Here is a 26,971-nt window from a genome sequence, read left to right as displayed (position 1 = left end):
TATACTATTTGTTGCTATCGATCTGTTCCTAGACGTCTTGATTTTGTTAAAACAATATATATATATATATATATATATATATATAAAGTACCCTGATATATATAAATATATATATATATATATATATATATATATATATATATATATATATATATATATATATATATATATATATATATAGAGAGAGAGAGAGAGAGAGAGAGAGAGAGAGAGAATTTTAGAACCAGACGATTGCTAGTTCTTGAATCAATCTTATATAAATTAAAAGAAAAGTATTCTGCAATAATTTTTATTAGAAAACATCAATTCTAATTATCAAAGTTCAACCCTTATAAAAACAGAAACTTAATCTTATAGTCCCCGCGAGACTCTTAGTTTGACATGCTTGCTCTGAGCATTGGTTGCATCTTGTCTGTTTATATAATGCAGTGAAATTGAGCATGCAGATCATCTATTTTTTTAATGTCGATCAAAAAATTGAAGGACAAGTAAGTGTATAAGAGTAAGCATATATCACACGCGAAATCGAGTGACCGAAACTTTCGATTTCATAAAATGAAAGCAACTGCTTTTTTGTGTGTTTTTTGTTTTGTTTTCATTTTATGAGCATGTTTCTATGAAATAGGAAGTTTAGTTTACCCGATGAAGGTCATCAAACAGTAGCTTTGTTATTGTCATAGCCACGTAATTTGTTTACGTAAAATCAGGGGTGATCGAGTAATCCGATAGATTTGAAGCATGTATCAAATCTGAGGTGATATCCAGATTATTTGATTGTCCCATACTGTGATTTAAAATTTTTTGAGAAAAAAACAAAACAAAACCATAATACTCGATTACTTCTGATTTTCGGATTATTCGATCACTTCTGATTTTCCAATTGGATTAGTACTCGCGCCTTAAATTTTCATATATGACTCAACGTATAAATCTTTGGAAATTTACAAACCCGTATACGTATTGTCATTATCGACGGAAATATATGCAATGAAATTGAATAGTGATTTACTATTTGATGCGATATCTCCGCACCTCCAAGGACTCTGGATTTGTTCTGGACCTCAACATCAATGGATCTTTACATCGCCAAAGAGGACGACCATTTCATATGCCCTTCGACATCACGTTATGGAACGATCAAATTTTCTGGATATCACCTCAGATTTGGTATATGCTTCAAATGTATCGGATTACTCGATCACATCTGATTTTCCCTTTGGATCACTACTCGTCTGACCTGGCAGTAATATCCCGGAAACTATTAAACTCATTCTGATATTGGACTGCCCAGGTTGTATGATACATTTTTCCTATGACTTTTTAGCACGATTTAAATAACTTTTAAATAACTTTTAAATAACATTTTCAATATACGTGCTGATAAGCAAATATTTGTTGATTCATAGCTGAACATTTTAGCAATTACATTTCATGTCCTCTGATGATATAAGCCATTATTGAAAATCCATGGATTAAGGAAATAAATGCAATTCTTCCCCATAAATCCTTTGTCTCAAAGAATAAATTCTTAGCTTGAATATAATGTGAAATATATTTTAATCTACAAAATTTAACTTTAATCAGTACACTTATATATATATATATATATATATATATATATATATATATATATATATATATATATATGTATGTATATATACTTATTTACTATAATAATTATTAAATACCTACAGAAACTAGTGTTTCATCCTTTTGAGAATCTTTAGTGCAGGATGTCACGATTAACCCTAGTCGATAGATTCGAACCTGGCGACAGAACTACTTCATTTACTCACATAAAATTAATATACGAAAGTATAAATTTATGCGTAAAACTTTAAGTATTTACTTCAAAAGTGCTCAATACGTAGGTAGAGCTAGTTAGTAAGTTATAAAATATATATGGCGATTAAGCTACACTGAATATTCTGCGTTTCATCCACTGGAGGACTCTTCAGGCTTATACGCCATATATATTTTATAACTTACTATATATATGTGTATGTATGTATATATATATATATATATATATATATATAATTCATAATGTACGTCTTTTTTTCTTTAATTTATCTTTGTTTTCGTTTTTCCCCCTTTAATTCTTCTTTTACGTGATAGAAATAACGCGCGTTTGATAACCTCGCCATGACTCAACCTTCAGATATCATCCGGGTTTATAAATAATTCATACAAAAACTAACCAAATTTAATTTTATCACAACTTTATTCATTCCTTTTCTTTTTGCAGTCGCGTTATTTTGTTTAATTATGATATTGCCAAGGCGAGGAATAACTAATGTTCGTTTTTGTCGCCCTCAATCTATCTCATCATAAATACGCTGGACTTGAGTGGAAGAAAGCACTCTTTATCGGTTTATTAAATTATTTTCTGCTTTATTTAACGAAGTAAACTTGGTGTAAAAGATTCAAAACTTGCGTAAAACCTGCGGAGGAGGACGCTCTGTTTTACGGTAGTTAAATAAATGGAACGGAAATTTAAATTTCATTACGTTTTAATTTTTTTTTAATTGTGCATGCGCTAAAAATAGAAAGTAATTGATAAAATAATAAAAATTAAGTTTTAAAAATTGGACCATCGATATGTGCATAAGTATACAAATTTAAAAATTGTTATGCAATCGTCAAATTTTGGCAATAAGAAGATTTAAGTAGGAGATTTCGGGTATACTAACAAGGTTGGAGGTGTATATTCCGAAAGCCGTTCTTAACATGGGGATATTGGGGGTGTCTATTGCGAAAGCCGTTCTTAACATGGGGAGGTTGGGGATGTCTATTCCGAAAGCCGATCTTAATATGGAAAAGTTAGGGGTGTGTATTCGTTGTAGGCATACCCGAAAACCTATAAAAGTCGACATTTCCGAGGAGAACAGTGAATTGGACATGTGAAACAATATTAAAAAGTTATACAAATTGACTTTTTTCATTTAAAAATTAAATTATTTCGGTTTTGTTGATAAAATTTTATTTTTATAAAAATAAATCTTTCGTTTTTATATATATATAAAAATTTCGATTATTGAATGTTATTTTGCTTACATTCGTTTTTTTTTGGGGGGGGGCACATGCGCAATTAAAAAAAAGTCGATAAAAGCGGGAGGAAATGTAAATTTCTGTCTCATTTTTAGAAGAATCATAAAACAGAGCGTTCGCCGCAAGTTTTACGAAAACTCGTCTACATCTGTTCAAGACTGTTATTCAATGATTCAATTTTACGAGGCAAACGTTTAATTTCTTATATCATACAATATGTAAACACCTTAGTTAATTATACAAATGCATTGATGCGAGTTAATCACGCTATCTCACAAGTTTTCTTCAGATCACAAAAGTCACGCTGTGTTAACTCTGGTTAGTATTGAGATCAATGACCATCTTTAAATACTGGGTGTGAATAGTAAGTCAAGATGTGTAAAAAATGAAGTAACCGCGGCGTCAAAGTAACTTGCTGGGGTTAATGAGGCTGAAAAAAAAAAACAGGAACCTTTGATATTCTGTTCATACGTTTTTGTAACGATCACGTGTTTAGGTCCTTTTTCAAACACATGTGTTTTCGAAAATAAATGAATAAAAATGGTTGGTTGGTTGTTTTTATTTTTACGGCATATGTCGGTTTCTATTTAATCCATAGTTGGGACCCTAACAGGTACTACCACTCACCAAAGCCCGCAAGCTGGAAGCTTCACCATCGAATATAGTTTAAGGTCATATCCAGAATCCATAAAATATATATATGGTTTATTCTAAAAATAATTTTTGGAATTTACAACAAATAGTTACTAAATCTTCGATTAAAAAATAGAGTTGGCAATTTAAACTTCGTCGTTTCTAAAAACCTCCCTGTCTCTCTCTCTCTCACTCTCTTTCTCTCTCTCTCTCTCTCTCTCTCTCTCTCTCTCTCTCTATATATATATATATATATATATATATATATATAATGGTTTACCTCCTTCTTTTGAGTGGATTAAGTTTGTTCCTTGCTTCCCTGGGTACCCCGACGAGGCGGCCTCTGTAAGTTTTAAAATGCTAGACTGCTCCTTCTTGCTTCTCCCCTGCCTTTCGAGTTTGAGTCACATTTTCCTGGCAAGAAAGTAAATACAAAAGTGGGGTTCAAGACTATTGTTGAATATGAAGAGAAAGAGTCGACTTTCATATATGGACGTTGTCATTCTATTGAGGATGCTAAATGTCGGCATTTACACACAGCTTAGTTATGCATATGTCTTGTGTAGAAAAGGTGGTCAGTCGAATTTTAGGACTAACGTGACAATCGGATAAAATTGTGCATAGAGCGATGATACAGTGCTTTGCAATTATCTGCTCTTGTGCAGATAATTGCACTGATTGAAGCATATACAAGATACAATGTTCGCCATATTGCTTTTGGTTTTGTAGTCTGTAGCTTCAATCACGTAGGTAGTTATATCTATCATATATAAATTAGTTATAAACTGTTATTGCGATAATGCAAAGTTATTTACAAAACGTTATCGAAAGAGATGGAGAGTACCGAAAATTTGGGGAGACTTGTTGTCTTCCATAATCTAGAGAACCGCATAATCGCTGATGATGGCTTGTGTAAGAACCTCGAGTTAATCCACCCATTCAGCGTGGATGTAGCCGAGATTGAACTCGCCTACAATTTTGTAGTGTAATTCAAATCTTGTCGGTACCTGAATAATTGATGCTTCGCCAGGTCTATCAAGGGTATTTTTTACCCTGACGCCATCACTAGATGGGGTGCCTACCACTGCTTAAGAGAGACCCATCTACTTACGAGAGAAGGATAGACCTCAACCTGGTATTTTAGCTGGCGGTATATGCAGCGCCTTGCCTTCCCAAATGGTCACCCATCTGGTACTGGCCAGGCTCAGCGTTGCTTAACTTCATGATCTGGCGAGAACTGGTGTGTGAACGTGATTGTGCCGTATATTCTAGTAACATTCTAGTTGTTGTTAATAATAATAATAATAATAATAATAATAATAATAATAATAATAATAATAATAAGAAGAAGAAGAAGAAGAAGAAGAATTAGTAGTTGTTGTTATTATTGTTGTTGTAGGAGGAGGTGGGGATGAGAATGTTAACTTCACCTATTACACTATTACATACTGAAAGTACTCCAGACATAATTTTATGCAATTCAACGAATTAATTTGGTAATCTTTAATTTGTTACTTTTTCTAATTTTCTCAAAAGTAGTAGCACTAGTAGCAGAAAGGCAGATTAGAATTGTATGCGTCCTGCGACACTCTTGTCATTTGACGGATTCTTCATGTAAAATTACTTGCAATTCTGTCGAGTAGTTTTAAAACCTATAACGACGGACGAAAAATGCTCAGTCATCGTCTAGATAAAGTGAATCTTGTTTTTATTTTGATTATTTGGATCATTGTTCTCAACCTGGGCGTTATTCTTCCAAAGATGATGTATTTCCTCTTCCTCCGGATGAACCTTGTCGACTTCAGGAATCTGCACGGAATTTTGAACGAGGCCCTTTATTTCACCCCCAAGAGAGTATTCTTGCGTTCTCGTCAGTCATAACAGGATAGAAGTCTTACGTAATTCGCAATGTATATGCTTAAGGCTCCTAAAATTCATACAAAATACCGGATTATAAAATAAATTAAATTTTAATCGTAAATTACACTCTTCTGGGGATGAAAGTTCAATGCTCTGTGCGGGCGATATTTAGAATATAATTGCGAACTCTTTTACACTTACGTGGTTTCTGTCGTGAATGCCGTACAGATTGCCGAGTTTGAAAAAAATGCACATCAGGAAGCTCGCAGATTACATCGTCCGAATACATATTATCAATCCCAATCTAAAAAATTCAGAAACTCAACTCTCCTCTTCTCTCACATAAATCTTTCAGCAGTTATTCAATTACTAAATATTGACATTGGAAAGACAGATTTTCCCAAGTACTGATTTCATGTGACCGTAAAACGTCTTTTGAAATTGGTCTAAACTTCAAAATATTTTCCCATGCCAAGAGCAACAGTATATCGCTGTGCTCCGCTTCAACTCCGCCCTATTACGCTCAACAGACGCTCATAGACTTCACTTATTACAATTGGTTATTTATTTATACGATGTAACAACACACGTAATTTGCCTGACAGAAGTGCATCTCTTTAAACAGAACAAGGTTCGCTGGTCAAAGATAAAGTTTCACTCATGAAACTACGAAAGATTAATGCTTTAATTTTTTTTTAAAACATGTTACGCCAGGGCAAAGAAAAAGAGACTGAACCTGTTTTTTTTTTTTTTTTAAATTTCTATTAGTAATATTTATTTTTGTAATTGAAACCGATTCCAGTTTAGGTGGATTCTAGAACGTGTTTAAAAGAAGAAAAAAAGGTTATTCGGTGTATTTGGTATGGTAAGAAAGGAGAGATGATTGGTCAGTTGTTGCGTGCCAGGTTTTACGGCATATCTACCCTTATTAAGTAAAGGTGACTGCTTAATTATAATGCAGCTATAAACCAAGCTTCTTTTTTCATCATACTCGCTCTGATCTCCATCAGGTCCCAATTGAAATGATTGGCTCTCGTCTTTAAGAAGCATAACGTGTTTACAAGTGTCTGTGACTACTCTTCGCTCCTAATCTGAAGTGAAACAAATACATCAAATCAGTTGTCAAATCCGCTGGGAAAATAGTTTGTTTATTCTACCGTTCCAGTAAGTACCTCCCTGCCGATGCAATCCTCTATCTGCATAAGAGCCAACTATGTCCTAAATCCTGTTAGTTTATTTTCCGAGCCATCCTTTCGAGTTGGCGGACTAACTGTTTTACGTTCTGCTCAGGTGTGAACAAAATCTCTCCATATCTACGAACATTTTCGACGCTCACGAATCGTCGGCAGCCATATAATTTGTAATTAATTAAAATTACTCGATTCATTGTATTTATTTAGTTAGTATTGTAATTATTTAGTTATTATTGTATTTATTTAGTTATTATTGTATTTATTTAGTTATTATTGTATTTATTTAGTTATTATTGTATTTATTAGGTTATTGTATTTATTTAGGTATTATTGCATTTATTAAGTTATTATTGTATTGGCTTAGTACATATTGTATTTATTTAGTTTTTATTGTATTTATTTAGTTAATATTGTATTTATTAAGTTATTATTGTATTTATAAAGTTATTTTTGTATTTATTAAGTTATTGTTGTATTTTTTAAATTGTTATTGTATTTATTAAGTTATTATTGTATTTGTTTAGATATTATTTTATTTATTAAGTTATTATTGTATTTATTTAGTTATTATTTTATTTATTTAGTAATTATTGTATTTATAAAGTTATTATTGTATTTATTAAGTTATTATTGCATTTATTTAGTAATTATTGTATTTATTAAGTTATTATTGTATTTATCAATATATTATTTTATTTATTAAGTTATTATTCTATTTATTTAGTTATTATTTTATTTATTTAGTTATTATTTTATTTATTTAGTTATTATTGTATTTATCTAGGTATTATGGTATTTATTTTGTTATTATTGTATTTATTTAGGTATTATTGTATTTATTTAGGTACTATTGTATTTATTTTGTTATTATTGTATTTATTTAGGTATTATTGTATTTATTAAGTTATTATTGTATTTATTTATGTATTATTGTATTTATTTAGTTACTATTTTATTTGTTTAGGTATCATTGTATTTATTTAGGTATTATTGTATTTATTAAGTTATTATTGTATTTATTAACTTATTATTGTATTTATTTAATTATTATGTCATTTATTTAGTTATTGTTGTATTTATTTAGTTATTATTTTATTTATTTAGTTATTATTGTATTTATTTAGTTATTATTTTATTTATTAAGTTATTATTGCATTTATTAAGTTATTAATGTATTTTTTTAGTTATTATTATACTTATTTAGTTATAATTGTATTTATTTAGTTATTATTGTATTTATTAAGTTATTGTATTTGTTAAGTTATTATTGTATTTATTGAGGTATTATTGTATTTATTTAGGTATTATTGTAGTTATTTAGTTATTATTGTATTGATTTAGTTATTATTGTATTTATTTAGTATATTTTTTTAATTAATTTTGAAATTCGGTTAAACTGTTTCAAAAACACTCAAATATATCCTCCTGCGTATCAAGCTGTGTTGATTGTGGGTATATTTGCTCGTATATACATATATATATATATATATATATATATATATATATATATATATATATATATATATACAGGGTGACAAAAAAAGCTAAATGGGGGCCATCTAGAACATATGCTGTAGAACGGAGAAAAAAAGGCCAGATACCCTAGTGTTTTGATGTGATGTTTTGAATATAATAAACTATTTATGACCAAAGTTTCATTTCATTCGGACAAAACACTAAGAAACGGGGCCTAACTAGAGTTGGGGCCCGTTTTGGGGGGTCACCCTGCATATATATATATATATATGTATATATATATGTATATATGTATTTATATGCATGTATATATGTATATATATGTATATATATGTGTATATATGTATGTGTATATATATGTATATATATATATATGTATATATATATATATATATATATATTCTTTATTTGTTTTTAGATAAGCAGTAATACATAGCCATTCCTATATATAAACACCGACTGAAATCCATGCCCATATTGGTTCTTATTTACATGCAAACACATCTTGTTTTCACAACAGTTGACGGAACCTCTTGCTATTAACTCCCTGTGACGAGGTAAACCTGATATGTTCATTGCAAACTCTGCTTTTGTATAAGCTGTATCGCTTGAAGAGGTCTCTAGTCACTGGTGATTCGCTGACCGAAACATGCTCATGACTGTGTAGCAACATATTACTGCTTTTGTAAAAACAAATAAAGGTTATACCCTGCTCTACCTCGGTATTGAGCATTATTGTCGTAATCTCATTACATTTCATTGGTTATTTAACCTCTCGAAAACAAGAACATTATATATATATATATATATATATATATATATATATATATGTCGATCAATTAGTATATACATGGTTAGTCGGTAAAACTTTGATACATATGTAAACAAGTTTCTATTAAGGAGAGCAATTTGCGAAATGACTTGTATATTTTTTATTACTAATTAAAAATGCATTATCTTGTGTTTATTTTTCATTATTTCATATAAGGTTTAATATAACAGTGTAAACCAACACCTAATCAAATGAAATGAAAACACATAATAAATTGCCCCCCCTTCTCTCGAAGTCAGATCTTCTGCAGTGAAGGGCAGTAAATACGCTCTTAAAAAAAAGAAAAAGAAATTGAAAAAATACTGATTCGACTAAATTTTCTAAAACTCCATTAAAAAGAAAATAATATTTAAAAAAAAGTGACAGCAGAATATTCTTTTTATTCTTTTGACTCTCAAGTATATATCCGACACGATAAGACACAGTCAATCAACCGAGAACCACATCAAAGGAAATAATTTAAGTAAAAACAAGTTTAAATATGTTTTTGTATTTATGATCCTCCCGACTTAAATTTATTTAACGCATGTTGTATGGGATAAAATACTCGTGTTGGGACGATTTTATTTAATTTTGTTTAAATCAAAATCTTGTTTATTAAACCAAAATCCTGTTTGTTTAAATCAAATCTTTGTTAAAAACAAAATCTTCCACTAATGGTAGTAATTATAAAAAAATACAACTCCATTGATTTGAAAATATCAAATAAAATGTAAAATCTTCCGATCACCCCATCACGAAGCGTGTGTTTTAAGTTTTAGAAATATATGCATATTTAACGTGCGTTTTTACGGTAATCAGGAAAAATAGCAAACTTATAATTACATATTTAGGGATTTATTAAGAATCAGAATCGGAATCTAGAATTTAGTACGGAATCAGTAATTGTATCGGAATCGGGGGAAATATTGGAATCGTCATATCAATATCAAATACTGAAAGTTACTTAGTTTAATGACGTGGAACAATAGTTTGCTAAAAGCAACGGAACTTTCTCAATATTTTAAACCGTAACTGAGTAATATTTAAAAACAACAACTAAAATGATTGATATTTAAAAGAAATTTTAATTACACATATTGCCTTTTAAAGAGATTTTAAAGAAATCTTGATTTTTTTAAAATTTTATTTTTACCTAGTATTAGAGTAGTGATATTTGTAAGTCGTACTAAAGTTGAAAAGGTAGTTAAATAAGTAGAATTCTTCTTCGTTTTATACAAATCAGCTTTCGTATAAAGACAGCAGTTTGCTACGATGGGAGTATTTAAATTCTTTTAAAGCGGAATTTCATATTTTATTAGACGGAAATTTCTCAGGAATTAGTTGGTTTAGAAATATTTGTAAGTGTAGATAGGTATATAAAGGAAGGAAAAGTAATAAATTGATACGATATATAAAGAATCAATGGAATTTTTGCCCCCCTCTCTCTCTCTCTCTCTCTCTCTCTCTCTCTCTATATATATATATATATATATATATATATATATATATATATATATATATATATATAGTGGAGATGGTAATTAATAAAAACTGAAGAAAGTGCTCAATACTGTTGTAGAGCAAATATGCATTTTATTTTTTATTACCGTATCTTTCTGTTAAATTACATTATTGTTTCGGCTACAACCCCCCGACCTCATTCACTCTTCCACTCTTTCATCCCAAAATAGCGAACATTTCTGTAAAAGTCTGAGGACGCTACAGACGGTCAAAAAAAAACGGCCGTGTAGCCGAAACAATAATGTAACTTAACAGAAAGATACGGTAATAAAAAATAAAAAACGTATATATCTATATAAATATATATATATATATATATATATATATATATATATATATATATATATATATATATATATATATATGAAGAAAAGTAAGTATATTGCTGAATTAAAATTGACAATATTTTATTCAATACAAGGTATACGAAAAAAAAGTGAAAAGTTCCTTATTTCATGGAGTTTCAAAGAAAGGCATTTCTCTTCAGAGAAAAAACTATGAAAAAATATTCGCCTCACTTTATCTGATACACATGAATTTGAAAGTCTTACATATTTCAGTTTTACTTTCTCGCTAATTTTGTTTTATCAATTTTAACAGTTCTTTCACATTACCTTTATCTAAAATATTTTTTACTAATGCATATATTATACTTTTTCTAAATCTGTTTATTTATTTATCTTTTACCGTTTTTATCCTCATTTTAATCTTTCTCTTACACCAAGTCACTTGACACCGCCTTCTTTAGGCTTCTCTCCTTCTACTATTCTTACGTAAACCCTCCTTCTCTAACCCTTCTTCTCTACCCCGTTCTAATTCCATTATTATTACATGCATAAAAAGCGTGTTTGTAACCCCCCATCTATTCCCCTGCTTTGACTTCATTAAATTTCTCTTCCGTTTACTTTTACGTATCACTCTTTCGCTCTTCTCTGATTTACATTGGCCATGAAAGGTTATTTTGCCATTTTTACCGCTTCAAATATCGCTCTATATTTTATAATATTTTCTCATTTGAACCCTATATTTTTTAAAGACTTCATATACCTCTCTGCACAAGAACTATTAATTCCAAGGATTATATTTTACTCCCGCATTTTACTACAAGGTTTTTTCTACACGGACCGTTCACTCCTACTCTAACACCGAATATGTTTTATGAGATTCCAAAGGATATCTTACGGAACTCTTTTTTTCAGTAACTAATCACCCCACCTATTGCGAATTTTGTATATCACTGGATATTTACAACCATACATATTGGACTTTAATTAATATTTCTTTTCATTTTATCTATGAACTTATACTTTCCTATCAATTTTTTCTCGACTATTTTCAAATATTGAGATAACTAGCAAAAATAGAAACTTATTTATACTTTTGCTAACATTTTTCTCCTGAGAAAAAGAGCCTTTCTTTGAAACTCCATGGAATAAGGAACCTTTCACTTTCATTGCATATTTCTTGTTTTGAATAAAACATTGTAAATGTTAATTCTACAATATCTTGACTTTTTCTATTTATATTAGGATCTATCACTGGTACTGAGTCTTTAAATCTGGATAAGGTTGTTATTCTAAAAATATATACTTCAATATCTATATTTCTGCACTTTCGAATTTGAAATTGTTTTTATTAAGCTTTTCTTTTCTGCGGAATTTTTCTCTACATACATGATGATGATTGCTGCATCTTTCCAGATGATCGCCGTCACATTGTGTTCTCCCAATCTTGTCGTCCATGCCATCTCAGATGACTCTGCACTCCCGCAGCAGATTTGCACATCTTGAAGCAGATGTGACGTACAAATTGAACAATTTCCATCGAGCTGACTTCCTCTGGAGGTTGGAGGTTATTCCTATGAACAATCACATGTCTTCTTAAACCAGCAGTAGACTTGCAAACTTTGCTGCATGCTAAACAGATCGTTTGGTTCGGACTAACAGGTGTAACACCCTCTCTGGAGAAGTTACGCAAGGACCCCTGATCGTCTTCGTGAAACTTCGGAAAACTCGGCTCGTGTCATCTAAATCTCCGAGAGGTGGTCACATCAGATCTCTGGTATGCTGAAAACGAATAAAAACACTCACGCAGGCAAGAAAGACAACAGACGCTTGAATTCTATTCTACGGAAGGTTAATTTTACAAAGTTTACAGACTTTTTACATATATGTACACGTGAAGTTCTTAAGACATTTCTCCTCAGAGGCGGCGGCGGATGGAGTGGGCACGTCTTCAGGAAGCGGTATTGTTACTTCGAGTTTCACGCACACTCTCTGGCTGGAAACTGACTAATTTCGTGCGACACCAGCATTATGTATCGGTGTGTGTATTCGGGGTGGAAAATCAATCAAATTACACCAGGAATTTGGGGAAACCCCCAAATTTTGCGGGTATGCAATTCGGCCATATCGCTAATCTTGCAATCTGGGCTCAAAGTTAACATCTAATTCTCATCAACCCAGGGGTCACCGGCTGTCAGTCAGAACCCCTGGTGCTGACTCGTCAGGCCAGACGATGTCAACGCTATTGTTCCAACATTTCCTGTCGTCAATTTCGAATAACAAAATATATCTCCGATTTTCAAACAATAAAACAGTTTATATCTATTTTGACAATGAAATAAATTATATATTTATATCTTCTGATTTAGGTCTTTGGGATATCCGCTGTTACCCGGGACCTCTGAAAGTAATCTTAGCATAGTTATGCGGTCTTCTTCAGCTCCCGAATGGGGTGCAAAACGCTCCCTTACGTCAATTATGTTACACAGGTACGAAGTTGACCTGAACAGGAGTTTTGTGCGACTTAATGTGGTTGACGTAGCCAGCTTTTGACAAAAGCACTCGTTCACAAGTGTCGCATTTCCAGCTCTGTGTGTCATGATTAAGACCGTCAATTAAACCTTTGCGAAACTCTCGCTTCAGATTGCTGTGGGCTGCTTTCCTTTCTCTAGAGCATCACAGCTTTCACGTAAAGCTTTCGCCACTTCAGCCTTTGCAGAGTAAGTTCTGCTTATGTGTCGATGTTGATTTGTAAGACTTTCAAATTATTCTTTGTAGTGTCCCTGAACCTCTTCCTAGGCTTGTGTTGAGGGCGCTTGCCATTTTCCAGCTCCACGTAAAAAATTTGTTTTGGCAGCCTACAATCTTTCATTCGAACCAAGTAGCCCACCCAAGACATGTGAGATCTGATTACAAGGGTCTCAACACTAGAGCAATATGCTCTCACAAGAACTTCAGTATCGGGTACTTGTGCTTGCCACTTGATGTTTAAGATACGTCTTAGGCATTTTTGGTAAAATCGTTCAATCCATTTAATGTGCCTTTGATGCAATGTCCATGTCTCCGATAAATACAACAGTGTGGTTAGCACACAGGTCTTGTAAACGCAGTGCTTAGTACTGTCTGTGATGCCACGATCAGACCACACTATCTTCTCCAACCTTCCAAAAGTTACAGATGCCTTCTGAATTCGCCTGTGGATTTCAGTGTCGAAACAGCCATCCCTCGACAGAGAACTACCAAGGTACACAAATGAATCAACTGCTTCCAGTCATAGAGCGGATGAAACGCGGAATATTCAGTGTAGCTTAATTGCCATATATATTTTATAACTTACTAACTAGTTCTACCTACGCATTAAGCACTTTAGAAGTAAATATTTAAATTTTACGCATAAATTTATAATTTCGTATATTAATTTTATGTGATTAAATGAAGTAGTATATATATATATATATTAATGTGTGTGTTCATAAATGTTCCGTTTTTATTCTAAGACTTTTTATCGATGAATGAAATTAAGAAAATAAAATATCAATACACTATTTGAAAATATATTTTTGATATAATGAAATGTATGACTTTTTTTCTATTTCAGAAACGAGAAATGTCGTTGGAAATTAAAATAGGGCATAACGTTGTGAGATAGGAGAAACTTTTTTATATACCGTCACATGTATAAAAATATATATTTAAAAAGATATGATGCTTTTTATATTTTTTGGAACAAATATGTCCATTATAATTCCAATATGGATGTGTAACTGAAATGAAATGAGTGTATTTTTGTTAAGTAATTTATTGACTGATTATATGTATTAATCATAATAGGTGATGTTTTCTATAGTGTGAGAGAGTTAACTTGTATCTATAATTAAATTGCGATTTATTTGAAATAAATTTAAATATTTTTGCTTGTTTGAAATCAGAAGTATGATTATGCTGCAATGAATGAGAGAATAATGCGTTCAGAGAATTGCTATTTTTTATATCTCTTTTCATTGAACCTTTTCTCTAAACTACTTTGGGTCTTACCAACGTATATATGATGGCAATTTTGGCAAAGAATAGTTTACATACCTTCATTGGTAATTGGTTAATTTTGGAGGTGTTTTGTTGTTTTTAATGTTAGTTTTGTAGTTTATGATGTGGTTTATTATATCTGCTTTATTTTGCTGTTATTTTATAAAACATTATCAGACTTATAACTGACATAACTTATTTTTAATTCAATAAAAATTTCTACAAGTAATATTTCGGTCTTCCTATGGGTAATTGGAGTATTCGTTTTCTTAGACTTCCTAGAATCTGGTCCTTTCAAATTACATTGACGACATTTAATTTTTCTTCCTGAAAACACTCACATAGATAATATTAAAGAAAAATTAGACTCAGTCGAACCCTCCATAACGTTAAACTATGAAACAGAGTAGAATAATTACCTTTTCTATATATTTATTATAAAGTTAATACACCGCAAAACTACATACAAAAATGATTATATACATTTCTACTCACACCATAACAAAACAAAAACATTACATGTAACGCATAATATGATTTCCAAACACTTAGGAGTGGTTTGGAAAGATAAAACAGTTGATAAATGGGTGATTCACGAATTGAGCGACAATCAAGAAAAAATGCCGTCATGAAGTGCAATCTTCACTTATTTTTATGCAACAAGAACGACTCATTTCTCGACCAGGTTGAGACTTGCGATGAAAAGTGGGTTCTTTACGACAACCAACGATGCTCAGCTCAGTGGTTAGATGCCGACAAAGTCCCATGACTACCCGAAGCCAAGAAGGTCATGCTGATTCCTTAGTGGTCTGTGACCGTTCTCATCCATTACAGACTTTTTTCAATACAGATGAACCCATTATGGCGGAAAGGTACTGACAAAAAATGGATCAAATGCATCAGAAACTTAGACAACATCTAGCGTTAATCAACAGGAAATTTCCAATTCACCTCCACGACAATGCCCAAACGAACACTGATAAAGATAAACGAATTGGGCTACGAAACTCTGCCTCATCCGCCATACTCTCCAGACCTCTCACCTACCGACTATACTCGTTTTAACATCTCGACAACTTTCTGCGTGAGAAATGCTTCAAAAACCTAAGCGATATCACAAACGAACACAGCGACTTCATCGCCACCAGAACGCACGTTTTTCTTTAACATGACTGGCATAAGTCTACTTGTTTTGCGTTGGCAAAACTCTGCTGATTCTGATGGTGATATTTCCAGTCAATAATGTTTTGTGTAAACCGAGAAATTTAAAATTGAAAAACCGCTATAACTCTCTTGTCAACCTGATACATCCATCCATCCATCCATCCATCCATCCATCCATCCATCAATACATACATACATACATACATACATACATACATACATACATATATACATACATAATCTAAATAAAAAACAAAACCAACTAAATATAGTTTTCTTTAACAATAAAAATGATATAACTAACAAAATTATGAATTTACTATAAATTTCAGCAAAGAGAATTTAATATTTTAAAAATCTTATTAAACCGTTAGTTGCAATATCATGCTGCGATCACTTAAGTACATTGAAAATATTTTTATATGAGTAAGTAAGAAATATTTTTCTCTTGCATTAGATAGTAATTGGATTTATTGCTGAAAGAATATAACGTTCAAAATTCGTCTTTTCCTATTCAGAAGTCGTGCAGAAGCAAACGATGAAAGGCGAAAATCCGTTTCTGACTGAACAATTTCATGATGATAAGCAAGAACTATTGATAAATAATTTAGGACATAATTGTAGTAACATACCTTTTACAATTATACAAAACGAACGAGAGTTTAGAAACATTAAAATAATATTTGGGAAAGATAACAAGACCCATCAGCCTCCGGATGTTTAGAATTTCTTCCTAAATTTGTATTAGACTACGAAAATGCACAAGTGCCAAACATTTTGGGGCAAAAAAGATTTTGTTCATTAATAAGTGTATAAAAAACATCTTTTTTTATTTAAAAAAATACATTTCAAACTATGAAGTGTATATTCTCTGACAGAAATTCATTTTTAAAGCATTTATCTATATAATTATAAATTTTTGTTAACCTTGCAACATATATATATAATTTTCCACTTTGAAGTATCAAGTTTTCTTAATGAATAATTTCTTACTTTTCAAAAGGTATCCATTAAAATATTGTTTCGTATTACGACTAACGAGTCTGCAAAATTATGTTATTACTGAATATATAGTAAGGTAGAATATATATATAGTAATATAATATATTGTAACGTAGAAATCAAAGGTTTACCTTTAAAAAACGTATAAAACAGTTTACACGGTCCATTTTGGCCACCTGACATGTTTTTTTTGACAACTTACACGGTCCGTTTTGAACAGTTTACATGGTTCATTTAGGAAAAATTACATATATCATATTAGACAACTTACATGGTTCATTTTAAACAACTTAGATAGGTTCATTTTAGACAATTACATGGTTCATTTTAAACAACTTACATGGTTCATTTTGAACAACTTACATAAGTATATTTTAGACAACTTACACGGTTCTTTTTAGAAAACTTACATGGTTCATTTTAGAAAAATTACATGGTTCATTTTGGAAAACTTACATAGTTCATTTTGTGACAACTTACATGATGCATTTTGGATAACTTACATGTTTCTTTAGACAAGTTAGATGGTCCATTAAGGACAAGTTACATGGTTCATTTCGGAAAACATACGTTTTTTGGACAATATACATAATCAATTTCGGACAACTTACATGGTTGATTTTAGACAACTTACATAGTAAATTTTGGACAACGTACAGAATTTTTTTTTTGGAGAACTTAAATGGTTAATTTTGGACAACTTAAATGGTTATTTTTGGACAACTTGGTTCATTTCTCACAACTTAATGGGTTTTTGGACAACTGACATGGTTAATTTATGATAATGTACATGGTTCATTTAGGACAACTTATATGAGTTATTTTTGAAATTTACATGGTTTATTTTTGAAATTTACATGGTTCATTTCGGACAATTACCATGGTGCATTTTGGACAATTTACAGGGTTTATTTTGAAAAACTTACATAGTTTATTTTGGACAACTTACATGGTTTATTTTGGACAATTTACATGGTTCATTTTGGACAACTTACATGGTTTATTTTGGACAATTTATATGGTTCATTTTGGACAATTTACATGGTTTATTTTTGACAACTTACATGGTTTATTTTGGACGATTTGCATGGTTTATTTTGGACAACTTACATGGTTCATTTTAGACAATGTACATGGTTCATTATGGACAATTTACATGGTTCATTTTGGACAACTTACATGGTTTATTTTGGACAATTTACATGGTTCATTTTGGACAATTTACATGGTTTATTTTGGACAATTTACATGGTTTATTTTGGACAATTTGCATGGTTTATTTTGGACAACTTACATGATTCATTTTGGACAATTTACATGGTTCATTTTGGACAATTTACATGGTTTATTTTGAACAACTTACATGGTTCATTTTGGACAATTTACATGGTTTATTTTGGACAATTTACATGGTTTATTTTGGACAACTTACATGGTTTATTTTGGACAACTTACATGGTTTATTTTGGACAATTTACATGGTTCATTTTGGATAACTTACATGGTTCATTTTGGACAATTTACATGGTTTCTTTTGGACAATTTACATGGTTTCTTTTGGACAATTTACATGGTTTATTTTGGACCATTTACATTGTTTATTTTAAACAACTTACATGGTTTATTTTAAACAACTTACATGGTTTATTTTGGACAATTTACATGGTTTATTTAAGCCAACTTACACGGTTTATTTTGGACGATTTACATTGTTCATTATGGACAATTTATATGATTTATTTTGGACAATTTACATGGTTAAATTTTGACAATTAACATGGTTTATTTAGGACGAGTTACATGGTTTATTTTGGACAATTTACATGGTTCATTTTGAACAATTTACATGATTTATTTTGGACAATTTACATGGTTTATTTTGGACAATTTACATTGTTCATTATGGACAATTTACATGGTTTCTTTTGGACAATTTACATGGTTCATTTTGGACAATTTACATCGTTTATTTTGGACAATTTACATGGTTCATTTTGGACAATGTACATGGTTCACTTTGGACAACTTACATGGTTTATTTTGGACAATTTACATGGTTCATTTTGAACAACTTACATGGCTCATTTTGAACAACTTACATGGTTCATTTTGGACGATTTACATGATGTATTTTTAACAACTTACATGGTTCATTTTGGACAACTTACATGGTTCACTTTAAACAACTTACATGGTTCATTTTGGACCACTTACATAATTCATTTTGGACAATTTACATAGTTTATTTTGAAAAACGTACATGGTTTATTTTGAACAACTTACATGGTTTATTTTGGACAACTTACATGGTTCATTTTGAACAACTTTCATGGTTCATTTTGGACAACTTACATGGTTTATTTTGGACGATTTAGATAGTTTATTTTGAACAACTTACATGGTTCATTTTGAACAACTTACATCGTTCATTTTTGACAATTTACATGGTTTATTTTGGACAATTTACATGGTTTATTTTGGACAATTTACATGGTTTATTTTGGATAATGTACATGGTTTAATTTGGACAATTTTCATGGTTTATTTTGGACAATTTAAATTGTTCACTTTGGACAATTTACATGATTTATTTTGGACAATTTATATGGTTTATTTTGGATAACTAAAATGATTCATTTTGGACAATTTACATGGTTTATTTTGGACAACTTACATGATTTATTTTGAACAACTTACATGGTTTATTTTGGACAACTTACATGGTTCATTTTGACCAATTTACATGGTTCATTTTGGACAACTTACATGGTTCATTATGGACAATTTACATGGTTCATTTTTGAAAATTTACATGGTTTATTTTGGACAATTTACATGATTTATTTTGGACAATTTACATTGTTCATTATGGACAATTTACATCGTTTATTTTGAACAATTTACATTGTTCATTATGGGCAAATTACATTATTTATTTTGGACAATTTACATGGTTCATTTTGGACAATTTACATGATGTATTTTGGACAATTTACATGGTTCATTTTGGACAATTTACATGATTTATTTTGGACAATTTATATGGTTTATTTTGGGCAATTTACATGGTTTATTTTGGACATCTTAAATGGTTCATTATGGATAACTTACATGGTTTATTTTGGACATCTTTAATGGTTCATTATGTACAATTTACATGGTTCATTTTGGACAATTTACATGGTTCACTTTGGACAATTTACATGGTTTATTTTGGACAATGTACATGGTTTATATTGGAAAATGTACATGGTCTATTTTGGACAATTTACACGGTTTATTTTGGACAATTTACACGGTTCGTTTTAGACAACTTACATTTTTCTTTTGGTGACAACTTACATAATTTATATAAACAACGCAGTTTGCCGTTCCTTCTCTGCGTTCATTCTCTCTCTGTATATTAGTTTAGATCTCACTACTATATATTATGTTCAATATTATAATCAGTAGAGTATTGCTTCTATAATAATGCGTAATTTGCATGACCTGGAAACACTGGTCAGCATGCTCGTTCATTGTAAAAATATATTTTTACTGTTCAATATTTATATACAAAAATATATTTCTGTTCTTAAATATATAAGTATTTATATTTCCTTAGAGCATTTGCAAAAATTGAAAAAAATTAAAATCATAAAAAAATGTACGTAAATAAAATAACACATGTAATTTCTTCCTTTTTACCGTTTTTTAAACTACTTATTAGCTGGAAATGGCGATTCTCACGTGTTATGTTTGTTTTACAGGTGTTTAAAAGCTTTTTTCTTTTAATGAAAATGAAATATTAAATAATATGCTAAATGATTCCAGCTCGGAAAATAATCAAAGAATAAAGGTAGCAGATATTTGCAGTAACCTTTTTTACAAGGTGGTCATAACTTATCAAGACCCGAAAGTCATTCGAGGATAAAGGTTAATGTGTGTACAGTGGTGGAAATATGGAAGCATTTGTTTATTTAGATTTTTTATATGGGCGGCTTATCAAGAATTTGTTTACATTGGATTTTATTATAACCACGTCGTAGTCAACGTGAAAGCAGGCCAATGGATGTTCATATTATTAAATACAGATGAGTATGCATATTGCTAAGACCCGAAAGACATTCGAGGATAAAGGTTAATGTGTGTACAGTGGTCACTGCGACAACAGCGTGCTGACTGTTAGTGGTGGAAAATAGGGAATAATTTGTTTACAATTACATACGGACGAGTATGCATATTGCTAAACAACTTTATGCTAAACTGATTCTCATTTATTCAGATATTTCAGTGTTTATCAGTTCACAGGATTTTACCTTACAAACTTCGAACGTATTTTAACTTCAAACTGTCATTTTGAGGTACACAATTTTCACGATGTTTAATTTTTTACTTTGATATTTTTAGACTTCTTGATTTCACGGGATTTCAACGTTAATTATCTTTTTCACTATTGAATCGCCGTTTATCAATACCCGAAAAGCACACAAGTATAATGGTTAGTGAATGTCTGCAGAAACAATGCCGTGATGATCGGCGACGGTGGAAAGTGAGTAAAATTCATAAATTTTAATAAAAATCTCCTTAAATAATTGAATACAAAATGTGCATTCATTATATATTATTTTGTTTTTGGATTCCTCTGAGATGAAGCTTCATAATTTGTGTATTGGATTCATAGGAATTGTTTTTTTTAGCACATTTAAGCCAACTATTCTTCTGGCTTCAATGGCCACGGGATATAAATGCTGAGTATTTTAACTGTAGCCCCAGTAATTACTGCCGTCTACAATAATTGTTGCCTTACCACGTTTTAACCAACTAATCCCCTGGCCTGCTTTGGGTCGGATTGAAACCACTAATGTTCAAGCAATGCTCACCTGGAACCGTAGAAATCCAAAGTGTCTTTCTACTGCCTACGGGCCCTGCATGTGACCATTGTCTGAAAGCATGCCAGAAGAATAGTTGGCCGAAACGTGGTGAAATAACGATTATTACGATGGGAATAATTGCCCGTAAAAAAAATCAACGCTCAAACTATGAGTATTTATGTTTCTGTGAAGTTCTTGAAACACCTCTAAAAAAATAGAGCATCCAATCCCTCAAAGAATTATAGATTTGACTTCTTTGTTCACGGTGTCAAACGCGTTTATATGGTCCGCGGATACTTGATGAATTGGCATCTGCCGTTCAATACACTTTTCTGCAATGGGTATCATATCCACAGTTCCTATGCTTTCAGCGTAACCACATTACGCTGCAAGAATAACTAACGGATAGATTAATTTATTTATTGCGAACTATTATCCTCATTTTTCTTAGTTGTGGTTTCACGACGTTACGGCCAACTATTCCTTTGACTTTCGTCAGGCCGTAACCGCGACGGGATAGGAAATCCGAATCTCTTAACTGAATTCTCAGCAATTACTACCATCCATAGTTATTGTCGTCTCATCACGTTTTGGCCAAGTAAGCCTCTGGCCGGCCAAAACGTGGTGAGACGACAACAACTATGGATGGCAGTGATTGCTGAGAATGCAGTTAGGAGATTCGGAGTTCCTATCCCGTCGCGGTTACGGCCTGACGAAAGCCAGAGGAATAGTTGGCCGAAACGTCGTGAAACAATAACTTAGAAAGATGAGGATAATAGTCCGCAATAAATAAATTAATAAATAATACTCATCTCAATAATGAATTCCACTTAAATGACATATATATATTATATATTTTTATGAACATGTGCTATGCATTGGCTACTTGCTTACCTCCGTGTTAGAGAAACTCAATATGCGTACAAACTGATGCCCCGACTGCCTTTACTTTTTTAATGACTAATGCCACCTGTTCAGCTGAAAGTTATTTATTCATGTGATGAAGAATATCTAGTTGAGATAGACAGCCGATGATATCTTCATCAACAACGGATAGGTAAAAAGAAAAAAAAATCAGCAAAATACACCTTTAAGCGCTCTCTTATTTTATGCAGATCTTTGATGAGGGTTTACTTAGTTAAAAATTACATATCTACATCATTAATTGCTTAATCTATATATAAAGTAGTAGCGTTCGCGTGTGTGTGTGTGTGTGTGTGTGTGTGTGTGTGTGTGTGTGTGTGTGTGTATACAACTCCCTACAGCCCACATCAAACCTGGCATGATAGTGGTCTCTCACCTAGGGATAGTGCACACCATTTTTCAAAAGAAAGATCAAAGATCAAGGTCATAACATATATTCTCTTACAGCCCACCCCACTGATGCGATCATAACAAAGCTTGACATGATGATGGTCTCCGACATAAAGATGGTGCACACCATTTTTCAAGGTCAACGTTAAAGGTTAAAATCTTTGCTGTATCAAGCTCGGGTTTCTTTGCTAGTAATATATAAATGTTTGGCCACACACCGTGACTGGGTGCCTTGCGCCCCAAGCTAAACTGTAGGAGATCTCGCAGTAGTAGGGGACCCCAGAGGTAGTGCCTTATGGCCCTCCGATGTGTGGACACGCCCTGGCACGCTACCAACCCCTACCCTACTGTCTTGTGGGTGCTCTTGGTTGGGCAAAGACTAGGGGAACCAACCCCCAAATCAAACACCACTGCCTTGTGGGCCTTATCACAGGAAAAGGTTAAGAGATGGGAACTCTGACTTCAAATTCTACTGCTGCCTTGCAGTTTGTCTTAAACGGCTATGGAACCTCACCCAGAAAGAAAAGGCGTAGTAGCGGACACGATAGGGCGACTGTCTTCCTCACTGAGATTACTTTTGGCCAGAAGCTGCGGCCTCCTCTGCTGCCAGTCGTCGCGGGTTCGCTCCACTGGACATGAGCATTGGAGGTTCAGAGGGTGTTTATCTGATGCGCAACAGATACTACACCTAAACTGCGCAAGCAAATTAGGAGCCAAGATGGAAAGTCCTGTACCGAAGGATAAAGCACTGAGGCCCCAATTAGTCATCATTAAGGCTGGCGGACTGCATGATGATGATGATGATGATGATGATGATGATGATGATGATGATGATGACGATGATGATGATGAATATATAAATTTAATTTTTGAAGTCCAACAAACTGTGCACAAAAACACAAAAAAATCAATATAAGTAAATTTTTCAAGTTTAATTAAAATTAAATGCTTATATTTTACTTTGTAAAGTTTATAAAAGTGCATTTTGAAAATTGGTTAAATTCCAATGAAGTCTTGTACTTTAATTTTCAAAGTTTATAAAAAAAAATCATTTGGTTAAACTATCTTCATGCCTTGTAGAAATGCTTTTTTAACTTGCGTGTGATTGTTTATGCACGTATGTGTCATGCAAACGTGTGTTTTGATGCATGCAACCTTACACGTTTCTCTATATTAATGTGCTAATTTTAATGAATATGCGAACACATCTGCGTAAGCACGAGAGTGTCAAAATGTGCGAGTTTGCAAAAGAATACTAAGCCTATGACGATTTTCGATGCAGTATAATCGACGTCTTATCAGTCGGCCATTAATTTGTCATCACTTCTAAATGCTGCCATTTGATTCGAATTACTCTCCACAAGAAAATGCGCCACTTCTCTCCGTGAAGTCATTAAACAACGCGATAAATCTGAAATTCATTTGCATATAGAATTCCGTTGACAACCGAGAGGAATTACCCGTGGGGGCGAAGCCATTGATATGACCTTAGTTACTTGCACATGGTGTCCCTATTTATCCATTGGGGGTAAAGTTGAAAAACAAGGCCGTTTTTATTTTTATTTTTTCATTAACGTGGGAAAAATCAAATATTAGATTGAGAATAAATATTAACATTACTTGATTGTAAATAGATTTGCCAATCGTCTTATCAACGATGAAACAGATACTATACTTTCATTTAGCAGAACGCGTTTGCTTTCACATAATGTCCGTAATTATTTTTCAAGGGAGTAACCACTTAGCCAAGCCCGAAGGACACTTGAGGAAAAGGGTTAATGTAAGGAGGAGGTTTAGTAATCGTTAATGGTGTAAGTTTGGTACCATCTGATTATTTAAGGAGAAACCAACCATACTGTTTCTGAAGTTTGGAGATGAGGATTGGTTATTCGTATGTTTTTGGATTCATCAGACTACTATACTTATCTTGAGTGTAATTTTTACAACGTTTCAGTCGATGTAACATCCGAACTTCAGGTGTATCTTGTCGAACTCGGTAAGGAACCGTGGCTCAATGGTTAGAGTACATGAAAAAAAAAACAATTGTAAAAAGTGATATTCGACTGAAAGTTGAAGGTTCAATCCTCAGTGTGGGCGAATAAAAGATACATTTGCGAATTACTTAGGACCTCTATCAAGCCATGGCTGAGGGAACAAGAGCAAGTTACCCCAGTGAATTAAATAAAGGGTTCCACTCGAAATTCCGTTCAAAATTCCGAGTTCGACAGAAACATTTCCGAGTTTGACAAGATACACCGGAAGAAGGTCGAGGGTAAAGTAAATTTCACAATGTATAAGGCTTATTCATAATCGTACCCTATTTCTAAAAGAAAGGAAATATAACATATGAGAAATATTTTGAATCAAGTCTCCCCTGGCTGTTTTTTCAGATCATTTGAAACCAAAACAGCAGGTTTTAGTCTCCCCTCCATTAAAGCCAGAGGGTTTTTAGGGATATATATATATATATATATATATATATATATATATAATGAGCAAACAGGTAATAAAATATGTTAAAAAACACTTTGAAATGAGTTAAAAACATATTTGATCTGAAAAGGAAACACTAGATAAATGGATAGTCCTTAATCCGCGGAGTTTCGAAGAAATACTCTCCTTCTCATCAGAGGGTAGGAATTAGCAAAATGCGGGATCGGATTTTGCATGCAGAAGTATTTGATGAAACAACAAGTAAGTCAAAGATCTTACTTGAAAACAAAATAAGTTAAGCAGGGGGAATATGGTAAAGAAAAAGGTGATTACACATGAATGGATAGTCTGGTGGATATATATATATACATGAATGGATAGTCTGGTGGATATGTATATATATATATATATATGTGTATATATATATATATATATATATATATATATATATATGTATGTATGTATGCACGTGTGTGTTAATCGATAGTGTAAAAAGGTTAAAGTTATGCTACGGTATCAATTTCTATTTATTTATACAATATACTATTTGTATAAATTACGAAATCTATGTCATATATATATATATATATATATATATATATATATATATATATATATATATATATATATATATATGAAAGCAGTGTTCGAAAGCTATGACAATGAAGCTATGTAGGAGAACACCGTTGAGAAGTAAAAGAATAATGACAATATCATAAAATATTTATTTACCAACATAATGTGTCGCATCAATAAGGTAATATGGTTGAAAGTTCTAAAATTTTCTGAGGTAAACCTCTTTATCAAAAAAAAAAAAAAAGAAAAAAAGAAAAAATGTGTACGTCAACTCTGTAGATGCGGCTATGTTTATGCTAGAATCAGATGCCGGGAACAAACATCAAATTAATTTCTGAAATATGAGTCGGTATAGTGTTAGGTATTGTTTAAATTATAAGAAGATTTTCCATTAATAATCAAGTATTGTTTCGTATTTCGCTTATAGTTGTGTTCTTATAAGTGTTTAATATCCTAATGTGTGTATGTCTAATGTTTTTATTTTGTTTTGTTTAGTAATGTTTAATTAAACAAGATAGAAAATACATTAGTAATAAACATGAATGCCAAATGTACACATTTTCTTTTTCAGAACACCTTTTACACTACGCACGATGCTTGAATCAAACCACCACATGATCCACTTATATATATATATATATATATATATATATATATATATATATATATATATATATGAACAAATGATTAATAAAAACATGTTAAAAGACATCTTGAAAAAGAGTTTAAAAAATTTAATTTTAAAAAGGAAGCACAAGATAAGTGGATAGTCCT

The 26,971-nt window shown here is 31.7% G+C and overlaps 2 long non-coding RNA genes across 2 annotated transcripts in view; one reads left to right on the top strand and one right to left on the bottom strand.

Annotated features, from left to right (window-relative positions):
• LOC145284806 (uncharacterized) overlaps window positions 1-26,971 on the bottom strand; it is a 290,003-nt gene that overhangs the window by 15,736 nt on the left and 247,296 nt on the right. The window lies entirely within an intron of this gene.
• LOC145284807 (uncharacterized) lies at window positions 546-26,820 on the top strand. Its single transcript, XR_013868888.1, has 3 exons — window positions 546-1,291; window positions 21,411-21,552; window positions 26,769-26,820. It is a non-coding gene; the product is annotated as an uncharacterized LOC145284807 (long non-coding RNA).

Source organism: Euprymna scolopes, chromosome 9, assembly GCF_053919585.1.
Source record: "Euprymna scolopes isolate OS-2025 chromosome 9, ASM5391958v1, whole genome shotgun sequence".
Taxonomy (NCBI): Eukaryota; Metazoa; Mollusca; class Cephalopoda; order Sepiida; family Sepiolidae; genus Euprymna; species Euprymna scolopes.
The sequence above is the reverse complement of the archived record's forward strand: the minus strand, read 5'-3'. Positions and strand labels throughout refer to the sequence as shown.